Raw genomic sequence first — 12,014 nt, 5'->3', positions numbered from 1 at the left:
CATTCTGAATTTATGGCAAATGTGTGACACATCTGAATGCCTTCTTGATGGAATCAAAGTAAAAAACTGAAAGTATTTCCTAATGAGGAGACTGCAGTAAATGAGGAAATTAGGAAACTTCATAACAAATAAGTCTCCCAAGATGGCCACCAGAGACAAAAGAGCCCAAATGTAGCCCAAATATCACCCAGATGTAGCCCAAGTATAGCCCAATGACAGAATGTCCCAGAGTGTTCTTAAAAACAACTAGAGCGCTTACTGTCTCCATTATGACAAAAGTATGGCACACCTGAAGCCATCTTGATTGGAATAAACTGGTAACTCTTAAAACATTTAATTTAAAACGGAACACAATGAGGGGGTTCATTTTGCCATAGAAATTATGATTAATGCTGAAGAAAGAAAATGAGGGCACATTTTGAGTGACTTCTCAAATCCTCTTCTATTTCATTAAAAAATTCTGACATGCAGACTGAAACATGCACTTTTAATACCAGGAGCAGAATTCCATGGTGAACAGTAGTTTTACTACAGTGATCTAATGAGCAACTAGAGTGCTAACATTCAGAATTTATGGCAAATGTGTGACATATCTGAATACCTTCATGATGGAATCAAAGTAAAAAACTGAAAGCATTTACTACTGAGGAGACTGCAGTACATGAGGAAATTAGGAAATAAATCTCCCAAGATGGCCACCGGAGACAAAAGAGCCCAAATGTAGCCCAAAACTCAGAACTCCACAATCTCCTGAGGTGGAAGCCGGGAGAGGACGAATTATTTTTAAAATTGTATTCTGTGTCACCAATAACTATTTGTATTTTATCTGCGCACTCACCCTTCAGGCACCTCCTTTTGGGCCAAAAGTACGCTTAAACAGCGACCCCTTCGCTGCACCGATTCCGCCCAAACAGACAGTTCTGCCGCCATTACCGGCGAGGAACAGAGGCCACGCCTACCTGCAGGCCACGCCCACTCACCTTGGTATATAACGCTGCTGACAGCTCGACCAACACAGAACTCCTCAATCTCCTGAGGCGGAAGCCGGGAGAGGACGAATTATTTTTAAAATTGTATTCTGTGTCACCAATAACTATTTGTATTTTATCTGCGCACTCACCCTTCAGGCACCTCCTTTTGGGCCAAAAGTACGCTTAAACAGCGACCCCTTCGCTGCACCGATTCCGCCCAAACAGACAGTTCTGCCGCCATTACCGGCGAGGAACAGAGGCCACGCCTACCTGCAGGCCACGCCCACCCTCCCCCTCTCCCGCCTTTAAAGATGTGCATTCACCGGTCGCGCAGCGGACGGGCGCAGCGGGCGCGCCGTTTGCGCGCCGAAGGCGCGCCAAAGGCAAGCCCGTCTTCGCCCGTCCTCGCCAAGTCCTCGCCTCTCGCCAGACCCCCTGCCCAAAAGTCACACGTATACGACAGTGATACACTGTGGGCACTCAACCCTGGCCTGAGATGCGATAAGCTAGAGGGCTGCATTGGTCGTACCGCCCTCCACTGTAAAAGCTGTAATCTGGTCTTACCTGCACCACGCCATATCAGCCAGAAAGAGAACAAAAGGAAGGAAACGTCACTTACCATCATGCAGCTGAATGTTAGATCCCTGGTCAAACACCATGCGGAGGTAAGAATGCTATTAATGGATGAGAACCCAGACATAATGTTTCTGAGTGAAACCTGGCTTAAAGATGATCTAACCAGTATTCCCAATCTTGCTATACCGGATGGGTTTGCCATGACCTGTATTAACAGAAATTCAAGAGGAGGGGGCATCGCCGCCATCCACAGATCCTCCTTCACCTGCTCCTTTCTAAAGGAAAGCATTGCGGACTGTGAATGCGCGCGCTTCAAAATTGCCACTAATCCTAATTGCACTCTTTCAGGCCTGTTTATCTACAGACCGCCGGGGCCTTCCGCGAAATTCACGGAAGAGCTCATTGAGGTAACACACGCTATGATTACTGACTCGGCCAACTTCACAATCTTAGGAGATCTCAATCTCCATATAGACAACTCATCAGATGCTAAAATCAGCAATTTGACAGCAGACCTAGCCGCTCTTCAGCTAATTCAGCTGATCCGAACCCCTACACACGTTGCGGGCCATCTGCTGGACCCAGTGTTTACGAACATTCCGGAAGCCAGTGCGGATGATCCTACACCCATGGCCTGGACGGACCACTCACTAGTAACCTTCTCCATCCCTAATAACCACTATGTCATAAAAAAGCCTCCAACTTCCTGCCTAAAACGACCTTGGCACAAACTCCAACAATATGACCTTGCAGCGAGTTTGGGGAGACCTAACCTGGAGGATATAGACGATATTGAGAAATCATATATATCCTTCCAGAACTGGATTACCAAGGGACTGGACGTCATTATACCAGCGAAGTGGACCAAAGGGCGTAGCACCCCTTCCAATCCCTGGTACAATGAGAACCTCAAAATAATGAGGAAAGGCTGTAAAAAAATGGAGCGACAATGGAGAAAGGAGTACAAGCAGGAAGATAAAGATGCATATTTGACCACTCTTAAAATATATCATAAGGCAATCCGGGTAGCCCGTGCTGCCTTCTACGCCACTGAGATAAAGGCTAGCCCTAACCCCACGAAAACGATCTTCCAAATCGTGCAAAAACTACAACTAGGAAACAAGCCGGCGTCTCACATTACCTCCACGCAACAATGTGAAGACCTAGCCACCTTCTTCATGGAGAAAGTGAAAAAAATTTACAACGCATTCACCCAGGATAGCCCAGAGGACATCAACCCTCCTACTACCATCCTCGGAGACTCTAGTCTCACACGCATACCCGCCATCTCCGGTGAAGAACTCTCTAAACTCTGTAGGAAGGTGAAATCGGGCGCTCCCACAGATCCGATGAGGCCTACTCATTTTCTGGAAGCCTTGGAACTCTTCCTCCCACCCTTGACCTCACTCCTTAATCTTTCTTTTGCCACGGCTACGGTCCCCACCTGTTGGAAACAGGCTTGGGTAACACCGATCATAAAAAAACCCTCCCTAGACCCAGCTAAACCGGAAAACTACCGGCCCGTTTCGCTGCTCCCATGGGTCGCGAAACTGGCGGAAGCCCACGCTAACAAAATCCTAAGTGAGCACATGGCGAAAAACAACATCCTGGACCCCTCCCAGCACGGGTTCAGGCCGGGCCACAGCACGGAATCCGCGCTCCTAACTTCCACAGAAAGTTTACGGGAAATTATGGATTCCGGCAAAAATGCCGCGCTGATTCTACTCGATCTCAGCGCGGCCTTTGATACGGTCTCCCATGCCATCCTATTGAAACGCCTAGAAAACATAGGTATCAGAGACGCGGCACTCCAATGGTTCAGATCATTCCTAACCAACAGATCGTTTAGGGTATCCGCCCCCCGTTTATCTCCCAACCCCAAAACATAGGACAAGGAGTTCCACAGGGCTCTGCCCTCAGTCCCTCCTTGTTTAACCTATACATGCAACCCCTGGCGGAGGTTGCCAAAAAATGGGGCCTCACAATGGTGTCGTACGCCGACGACACACAGCTGGTCATCAGCATCAACCATGCCCCCTCCCCCGATGCCACTAGATTCAGGGATGGTCTGACCGCCGTTGCTAAATGGATGACGGCTAATTGCCTTCAACTCAACGGCGGCAAAACAGAGGTGCTGATAATGGGGAAAAATAGTAACAACTGGAATGACCTCTGGTGGCCCCAATCACTGGGCCCAGCACCCCCCCCCTAAGACTCTAGCGAAAAACCTGGGAGTATGGCTAGACTCTGCGCTTAGCTTCCAGTCGCACACAAAAAAAGTTGCCGCAACCTGCATTGGCCTACTGAGAAGCCTCACCCCCATCTTAGGCTATTTTGATTCCAAAACTCGACAACTCATCGTACAATCTACCATTCTGTCCAGACTGGACTACGCGAGTGTATTGTTGTTAGGAGCTAATAAAATTGAAGTTAAGAGACTCCAACGGATACAAAATTCGGCGGCAAGGGCCATAGTAGGTCTCCCTAAAAGATGCTCGGCGAGAGCGACCATTCACAGACTACATTGGTTACCCATGGAAGCCCGCATCCAGTTCAAAGCCCTCATATTCGCCTTTAAAATCATGAGGAACGAAGGCCCGGAGCTACTCCGCTCACTGCTGACCCCCTACTCTCCCAAACGGAACCTCAGGTCCATGGGGCAACACCTAGCTATGGTGCCCTACACTAAGTTTTGCCGCATCGGAGGGCGCTCCTTCAAACTACTGGGGGCCAAACTATGGAACTCCCTTCCCCTCAATATCCGATGCATGGACAACATTCTAGCTTTCCGCAGAACTATTAAAACCTATCTCTTCCCCCCCTGTTAGGTCCCTCCCTTCCCCTTGTTTCAGTTGGTTGTGTTATGGTTCCAGCGCCGGGACGCCCCGTTGCGAGGGCAGCTGTTTGCGCTTTACAAAACTGATAACATAACAACAACATAACAAAATCACCTAGATGTAGCCCAAATATAGCCCAATGACAGAAGTGTGCAAAACACTTATTATTTTGTGTTTTTGCAGTGTTATATAGTGCAGACTTGTCAGGTATTGGAGTGCTTTACATGAGCATTGGTTACATCACACAAGAACAAATTCATTTTGGTTGTAGACATGGGGAGACTAAGTGATTTGACCAGAATCACAGAATGTCGAGCTGAAGCAGAAACTCCAACCTGGTTCCCCAGTTGCAAAGTCTGCAGTTCTGGAAGTAACACCACATCCTCTCCCCTAAGTGCAACATTTAATCAAGTGGTCAACTGGATAAAAAAACATAAAGATAACAAATAATTTAAAAGTGCTTTGTCGCTATTTGAAAACTCAGAAAATATGTCCTTATTTTAGTCTTTTAGAGCACTAACCATAATTTTGATGCCAATAAGACCCTCTCATATATGTAATTTTTAAAGGAAATGCTCTAGGTATTACAGTTTTGATTACATCAAGATGACGTCAGGCGTTCCACACTTTTGTAATAAATATAGAATGTTAGCAATCTAGTTGTTCATTAGGATACTGTTGAGAGGCAGAGGCCAGGGGCACGGACTCTGAAAATTGAAGGCAGGTAGGAGGGTGCAAAGGCAACAATTTAACCACACTGAGCAGGCAGGAAGGGCCGTGGCAGCACAACAGACTATGGAGGGCAGTGGAAAGGGGGGCAGGGGCAACAAACCAACAATACAGGACTTGCAAGAGAGGCTGTGGCAATGTAATAGACCATTGTGGGCAGGCAGAAGGAAGAGGCAATGGTAGTACAACCATACATGCCAGCAGACCCGATTCAGCCAGGAAACGTCCAATGTTTTTAAGCTGAAATGGGCTTTATTTGATCTGTCTCCTGTCTACAATCTCCTCTTTTTCAATGTAACTCAAAGGGAAAAATCAAAACCCCAGTTTTTTTCAAAATCTCCCTCTTACCAAGTTCAAAATGTTCGCAAGTATGGTACATTGGATCATGGAAGGACATGGGGTTAGGGACATGGACTTGGATAACAGAGGACAGGAGGGACATGGAGAGGTGCACCAAACTGACCCTGCGGGGCAGGCATCAGGGTTTGCAGCAGCACAATACACCACACAGGGCATGCGGGACGGGAGTGCAGCACAACAATCCATAGAAAGCAAGAGGGAGGGGACAGGACCATGCACATGGACAACAGAGAACAGAGGGCCAAGAGGCAATGGTAGCTAGCTGACCATAATGGACAGACAGGAGAGAAAGCTGCAGCATAACAGACCATAAAGGGCAGGAGGGACGGATCAGGGGCATTACAATGGAACAGACAAGCCAGAAGGGAGGGAGTAGGGGTCTGCACATGTAAACAGAGGGCTGGGGGCAAGGGGGCAGGGCAGGAGCAGCAAGAAAGCCATGGAGGTCAGGCAGGATGGGCACTAGAAGCAAGACACACCATGAAGAGCAACACTGAGACTGTGATGGCATACACACAGACCATGGAGGGAAGGTGGTATTGGGTCAGGGGCAGCTAACTGACCACACAGGGAAGGTGGGAGGGGCCATGGCAGCACAGAAGACCATGCATGGCAAGTGGGAGGGTTAGTGGCAGCACAATGGCTATGATGGGCAAGAAGGAGGGTGCAGGGGCATGCACAAAGGACGATGGAGGATAGAAGGGAGGGTCAGGACCTGTGCACAGACAAGAAAGTTCAGGGGAAGGGGCCTCACAACAGACCGCACGGGGCAGGCAGGAGGAGCAGTTGCAGCACAACAGACCAGGGAGGGCAGAAGGGTGTGGCAGTACAATGGACCATGTAGGACAGGAGGAAGAGGATAGGGGCATGGCATGTGGACAGGCAGGGTGGAGGTGGCAGGGACAGGTTACAGTCATCTGACAATGCTAGGCAGGTGGGAGGGGAGTGGCAGCTCAACAGAACACTCAGAGTAGATAGGAGTGGCAGGTCCATGGAACATGGTGGGCAAAAAGGATGGAGCAGGGGCATGCACAAAGACATCTGAGGGCAAGGGGAAGGAGAATAGGGGCAGCAAGCTAAGCACAGAGTTTAAGCAGGAGGTCAATGATGGGGCATAGAATTGGGCAATGGAGGGCAGGAGGAGTGGACTGGTACATCATACTAAATTGAGGGCAGTGGCAGCACATCAGACCATGCATGGCAGGAGGGAGGAGGCTAGTCCATGGATTCACACAACGGAGGATAGGGAGGAGGTGGATGGGGCAGCAAGCTAACTGTTCAGAGAAGGCGGGTATTAGGAACTTTATTGTTTTTAAAACGTGTGTCTGTGCGAACTACTTAAAATATGAACAAGTATGCAGCATAATCTCCCTTTTATTCAGGAAGAAGAGGACGTTTGTGACTGTGACTCCGGGCTCACTTGACAGAAACACCCTCTGACCCTCCACCCCCTATCGCAAAATGTAATGCCCGTGAAAAGGGTAGGTGAACACAGTGTTATATAGAACATAGTCCTGAGAGCACGATTGAAAATGAAAACTAGATATATTGTATGGTATAAACTATGCACCAAAAAGTGTGATATAAGATGAACCGGGCGTGAAATATAATATGCAATACATTGTGCGCAATTACAGATTCATTGGAGAGCGCGAGATAGCACAGGCACTAGCGCGTGCTATGCGATATGCGCCTTGGAGTGTAATATGCACAGGGCAGTGTTGTGTAACCTAACTAGTCTCTAAAGTTGTAATATAAAATATGTGCTGGGGAGTGTAACGTTGCATATGCACTGTGACAAAGATATGGATCCCAGATTGTAATATGTATGGCATAGCACTGTGCGTTATAACATAGGCATCGAGGAAGGCACGTTAGATGGGGCAATATAACCCGTGCGAAGACAAGTGTGGCATGACATATTCACGGGGTGGTGTTACAGTGCACATGGGCTAGAGAGTGTCATAGCATATGCACTAGCTAGTGGAATACAACACAGAGGTGTGTGGCACTCAGCAGGCAATGGTGGGTGTAACACAGCATTGGGCTCTGCCAGGTGCGCGCTGTAACTCTCAAGTGATGTTCGTTCCCTTTCCAGAGAGTAAAATAAAAAGTATTACACATCCGGCAGTGGATGTGTGTTTTATTAACAGTGAGGGGGGTTTCTTGCATAGTTTTGGTCTAATTTTTGTCAAATCCCCTTTGAATGGCTTGGTGTGCATGTGTATTAAATGTGCCTGTCAATAGCTACCCATGTTTGTATAAATAAACGACAAGGGTGTCTACCGGGATTAGGCACGGTAGGGCATCAGACATGTCAGAGCTTCACTAGTGGTGTAAATACATTCCACGTGGATTCATTGTATGCATAGTCGCCTTTTAATGAATATCACGCAAATCGTCATGGTGATAGGTTCGTACGGTTTGTCCAGCATGTCCTAGCTGTGTCTATAAATATATATTTTTTTAAAATAATAAAAAACAGTGGCCGGCCCTGGGGATTGGGGTCAAAAAAATATAATTAGGAGACAGGCCCTGGGGGATGGGGTCATCAGGGCCAATAAATTAGAATAAGAAGGGGAACCACACAGCCCCCCTTCTTAAAAAATTTAAATAAATAAAAGACTGGCATCGTGCCGGAGGCCACGCCCCCTCCTTGCAGCACTCTGCAAACGCGCCCCCTGGCAAATTGTAAGTTGGGGAATTAATTCCTCTTCAATACTGAGGGTCCCTGAGGGCCAACTAGCCCAACAGGCATCTCCAGTATGCGCCAGGGAGCTGCGCTGCAGACAGGTGTTCTGAGGCCAAGCCCCTTTTTACACCTCTCTGCAACGCAGCTCTGTGGCGCTTACTACCCCAGTGGGTACGTCTCACAGTCCCAGTGGACAGAATTTCTATAATTGCGGTTCTGCGTATCTAGCCCGCAAGATACGCAGAACCGCAATTATAGAAATTCTGTCCACTGGGACTGTGAGACGTACCCACTGGGGTAGTAATCGTTTTGAACTTATTTTAAATATTTCTATAATGGTAACGGTTCTAACCTTTTTTGTAATTCTGTAATACTGTGAATTGCAGCGCTTAAATAGATGGTTAATCGTAGAACATGACACTGTATTTACACTGTATCAATTGTTTGTAATTGAAACCGTGAGCGCACATTCTAATTGCATATGTTCCGAAACTACGAGTCTGTTAACACTTTCCATGCTCCAGTAGTTTTCAATTGACACGTGATCACTGTTTACTTTAAAATGGCTGAAAACTTTATCTCAAACGTTGGTGAACAAGCCTGCTTTGCAGGCGAAACGCGTTTAAAGTTTTGAGCTGATTAAAGATTTGTGCGCAGCAGACAAGGCGTCGACTTTCCTTTTTGGCAAAAGGATTCTTTATTCCGATATATATATATATATATATATATATATATATATATATATATATATATATATATATATATATATATATATATATATATATATTTTCACTGAAAAAAACAGGTTTCAGGGGCGTTATAGTTAGTTGGACATTTCACTCGTACAAAACCGGAGAAATTCACTGCTGATGACGTCACATATTACATCACTCGTGACATGGTCAATGACATCACTGATGACATCTCAAATGACATCACTGATGACATCACTGATGACATCATCCAGTGACTGTGTGTTTCTGAAAAGTTTGAATATGTTCACTATATATAGGGAAAGGCATATTGAAGAATGAGTGGGTGTGTAAGTGTCTGAATGGATGATTTAGTAGGTGCGTGACTGACTTTATAAGTGAGTGATTAAACGTATCTTACTGAATGCATGGGTTAGTGACTAAACTGTGTGAATTTCTGTATCCGTCTGTCTGTTGGTGTGTAAGCGGCGGCATGGGTTTGTGAATAGCTACATGAGTGTCTATATGGGTTATTGATTGGTTGTCTAAGTATCTGTATGGGTGCCTGAGTGTTTGTGTGGGTGGGGTGTGTGTGACTCTGTCCATAGATGGTTGAGTGGGTGATTCACTGGGTGCATGGTTTCAAGAGTGCATCTGTGATGGACTGTATGGGTGGGTGAGTGTGTGTATGGGTATGTTAGTGAGTGAATGTATATCTCAGTGGTACATTTGTGAGTAACTACATATGTGAAAGGCAGTATATATGTGTGTTGGAGTATATAAATGGCTATAAGTGAGTGTGTGATTGTGAGAGTGGCTGTATGGATGAGTGTGTGCTTGTATCAGTTATTGTATAAGAGCGTAAGAATGTGCTAGTATTTATATGAGTAAGTGAGCTGGTGTGTGTATAACTGTATAGGTGAGTAAATAGCAGTGTGATTAATTATTTGCATGACTGACTAGGTGTGTGAGAACCTCTATGGATGAGTGGTGGTCCGTGAGTGTCTATATAGGTGTATGAGTGCATATGATAGTCCTGTACTGAGTGACCATAACTATGAGTGACTGTACGGATGAGTGAGTGGATGTGTGTGTAAACCTAAGAATCAGTGAGTGGGTATGTAGTTATTGGTGTTGGAGTGTCTATGGTTTTGCGAATGGCAGTCTGTAATTTAGAGTGGGTGTATCAAAGGTTATATTAGGGTGCGAGAAGATGCATCAAATTATCACATGGATGATGTCATCAGTGATGTCATCAGTGATGTCATTCGAGATGTCATCAGTGATGTCATTGACCATGTCATGAGTGATGTAATATGTGACGTCATCAGCAGTGCATTGCGGGGGCGCGAGTTATAGTTAGCTGAACTAACTATAACGGGGGAATTTCTCTGGTTTTGTACGAGTGAAATGTCCAGCTAACTATAACGCCCCTGAAACCTATGGTTTTTTCAGTGAATTTCTAAGGTTTTTTAAATGCTAATTTCTAACTATAATGTGCCTGAAACCTATGGTTTTTTCAGTGAATTTCAAAGGTTTTTTAAATGCTAATTTCTAACTATAACATGCCTGAAACCTATGGTTTTTTAAGTGAATTTCTAAGGTTTTTTAAATGCTAATTTCTAACTATAATGTGCCTGAAACCTATGGTTTTTTCAGTGAATTTCAAAGGTTTTTTAAATGCTAATTTCTAACTATCACATGCCTGAAACCTATGGTTTTTTAAGTGAATTTCTAAGGTTTTTTAAATGCTAATTTCTAACTATAACGTGCCTGAAACCTATGGTTTTTTAAGTGAATTTCAAAGGTTTTTTAAATGCTAGTTTCTAACTATGCCTACAGAGGAAGGTCATGTGAAGAAAGGAGAAAAACGCACAGAAAGAAGCAAAGGAAATGCAGAAAGAAGCAACAGAAGTCCACAAAGACGAAGAAAAGTGCAGGAAGAAGCAAGACATGTGCAGAAAGAACCAACAGAGGAGCAGAAAGAGGCTTTGTTGCAAAATCATCCTGTGCCCACAACTTTTTCTGACGGGTACTGGTGGTAACTGAGTCTGACTAACCAGGCCTAGAGCCAGTGCTATGTTAAAAGACACTTAGAATACAGTGAAAACACCTACATACACTAGGGAACACTATGCGTTCGGGTACCCCTGTGATTAGCATGACCTCCTCTGTAAGGCCCAACTACATAATAGGGCAGGGGGATTAAACCTACCTCTAAGTCAGAGGAGCAGAAATATGCTACTTTTACTAGTAGTCGCGTTTGCAGAGTGGTGGAGAAAGGGTGCTGGGCGTCCAACCAACGCTCAGGAATTCTGCTGCGTAGGACTTACAGGAGGTACCAGGAGGGATTCTCGGACCCCAAACTCCCTCAGGACTAAATTGGACTTCATCCCCCATCCCGTAGTCTGCCACGAGGCACGTTTGCAGAGTGGTAGAGAAAGGGGGGCATGGCCTCCAAAGACGTCTTAGCAAACCCACTGTGTGGGACTTACTGGAGGTAACAAGAGGGGTAGTTGGCCCCCAAGGACATCCTGGGGGGCCAACTTCCAAAACTATTACCTCCAGTCAGTCCCACACAGCAGCATTGGTAAGTACTCGTACCAGGCAATGCCCACTTTGCCCACCACTCTACAAACGCGCTCCCTGGCACGCTCTTGGATTGGGATTAAAGTCCCACTGCTGGGGGTCCTTAAGGGGCCAACTAGCCTACCTTTTACTTCCAGTAAGCCCCACGCAGTGGGATTGGTGAGAGGTAGACAAAGGCCATGCCCCCTTTCTCCACCACTCTGCAAACATGCCCTCTGGTGCGTTGTAAGTTGGGGGATTAAGTCCCCTTGAATCCTGCGGGTCCCTGGGGTCCACAGAGCTGCATTGCAGAGAGGTGTAAAAAGGGGCGTGGCCTCTCAACACCTCTCTGCAAAGCAGCTCCCTGGCACATACTGGAGGTACCTGGTGGGCTAGTTGGCCCCCAGGGACCCACAGTATTCAAGGGGAATTAATTCCCTAACTTACAACGCGCCGGGGGTGCGTTTGCTGAGTGCTACAGGGAGGGGGCGGGGCCTAGCCGAGATGAACAAGTTACTTACCTTCGGTAACGCTTTTTCTGGTGGATACTGTTTCTGCCTGTGGATTCCTCACCTTGTGAATATCCCCT

The sequence above is a fragment of the Triturus cristatus genome, chromosome 4_1 (assembly GCF_964204655.1).
Source record: "Triturus cristatus chromosome 4_1, aTriCri1.1, whole genome shotgun sequence".
Lineage (NCBI taxonomy): Eukaryota > Metazoa > Chordata > Amphibia > Caudata > Salamandridae > Triturus > Triturus cristatus.
Note: the sequence above shows the minus strand (reverse complement) of the source record.